Below are 2,001 nucleotides of genomic sequence, written 5' to 3' on the forward strand. Positions count from 1 at the left end.
CCTCCAAAAAATTGAACGAGGGGAGTCCGAGGTCTCGTCTCTGCGACTGCCAACTGACTGGATCCATAAAAACCTGAATAAATGCATCGGGTGAGGACTGCTTCAATTGGGTTTATTTTTTTTCCTCATATTTGCTGGGACAGGCTCCGACTGCTAGTGAACTAAAGTTAACTGTCTAAAGAATAGATAATGGGTGTTTTTATTCTTTTTTCACCTTTAAGTGAAGAAAGTAGCTATCTAAAAGGCAGATAGTGGGTATTTTTTTAATTTTTTTCACCTTTAACGAAAGAAAGTATCTAAAAGGCAGATAGTGGGTATTTTAAATCTTTTTTCACCTTTAACGAAATAAAGTAACTAAAAGGTGGGTATTTTTAATCATTTTCACCTTTAACAAAAGAAAGTAACTAAAAGTCAGATAGTGGGTATTTTTAATTATTTTTTTCACCTCCAAGAGAGAAAGTAAAGAAAGTAATTATCGGAAGGTAGTGGTATTTTTGTTCTTTTTTCGTGCCTAAAGAAACAAAGTAACTATCCAGGGAAGATAGTGGGTGCTAAGATTATGCCTTTCAAAAATGGGAATTTATTTTAAGGAAATTGTTTAGTTATTACAGCATACAGAATACTAGTACTGTGTTGTAATTTGGCGCTACCATCACAAGGTGATGGATATGAACTTTTGGATGAATTATTTTTGCATTACTTGTCATTAATAAAGGATGAAATCTTCAATGGGATTCCTTGTGAAATATGATAAATAATTTTCTTAACTGCTTTGTGGTCATTTTTTAGAGAGTTTATTAAAATGTATCCCTCCACCGGCTATACGCAGTGGAGGGATACATGTCCCCCTTTTGCCCCAGCAAAAGGTGCCCCCTCAAACAAACGTCCTGCCCCCTCAAATGAAACTTGCCACAAATAACACAACAGCTCCCTTATGCGAGACTCTGCAGCGCACCCTGCTGGACAGGCTGCGGTCTTCTGTCTGTCTGCACGCAGCCTGCAGCTGAAATCCCTCTAGTAAGCAGCCAATCAGCATTCAGTATTCAAACGAGATCCCGCTCCCTCAAAAAGACCTGCTTGCCAGCAACAGTGACTTTATCTGTCAAGTTGTACAGGAAAGGAGCACAGTGTTTTGCTAACGCTACAAAACAAGCACCAACGTTTCACAGGTCAGTAAAAGGTTTTAATTTTTAAAAAATTTCGAGGGAGTTGGAAGCAGCTCCTTTATGTTAACCTTAACATGTCGTGCTGCGCAGTTCGGTGTGTTTCGGTTCAGTTAAAATAATCAGTTGAGCAGTTTTTTTCCAAGTTAGCTAAACAACCACGATGTGTTCACTGGTAGTAATCACAAAAATAAATTTCAAGCCAGAAAAGCAAACTGTTACAGACTGAATATTCTTTTCTGTGTGTGGGAAACGTTTGCGTTTTTGGCGCTGAATCTTAATGCTTAACGCTACGGATCTGCCTATAAAGCAACGATTCGGTGCATATTTAACGTTCTAAGGTTAAAGGCGTGGAAAAAATTTAAATGGATGTTTTTCACTAATTTTGAATTTCCCTTTATATTTTCACCTTCAGATCACTCAGTCCTACCTGGCACCGCACATGAGCATGGCTGCAAAACTGAGCGGTAAGAAAATGTTTTTGATGCGTTCAGTTTCTAAGCAAAATAACTTACTTTAGACATAATGTTATGCTTGTGAAATATTTTCAAAATATTAATTCAGTTTGATATTGTTGTTGTTTTTAAAGAAGTTTTTGTGAATGTTTGACAGTTGTCATGAAGTGTCATTTTGTAAACAATGAAACTTTTAACGCAAAGTTGCTCTAAAAGTTGCATTAAAAGTGCCAACTTTGCATGATTTTGTAAATTATGATAATTTAATGCAAAGTTGTCATTTTACCCCAATCCCATGAAGATTATATTTATTAACAATGCTAATGTATTAGGGGTTGCACCAACGACTAGTCGATTCTTTACTCTGCAATGACTTTTACAGG

The 2,001-nt window shown here is 36.7% G+C and overlaps 1 long non-coding RNA gene across 1 annotated transcript; it reads left to right on the forward strand.

Annotated features, from left to right (window-relative positions):
* Window positions 1-1,080: 1,080 nt before the first annotated feature.
* LOC106943767 (uncharacterized) lies at window positions 1,081-1,618 on the forward strand. The gene is made up of 2 exons (XR_001424007.1): window positions 1,081-1,169; window positions 1,579-1,618. It is a non-coding gene; the product is annotated as an uncharacterized LOC106943767 (long non-coding RNA).
* The last annotated feature ends 383 nt before the right edge of the window (window positions 1,619-2,001 follow it).

Source organism: Poecilia latipinna, unplaced genomic scaffold (assembly GCF_001443285.1).
Source record: "Poecilia latipinna isolate Pla-1442-1.1 unplaced genomic scaffold, P_latipinna-1.0 Scaffold5887, whole genome shotgun sequence".
Lineage (NCBI taxonomy): Eukaryota > Metazoa > Chordata > Actinopteri > Cyprinodontiformes > Poeciliidae > Poecilia > Poecilia latipinna.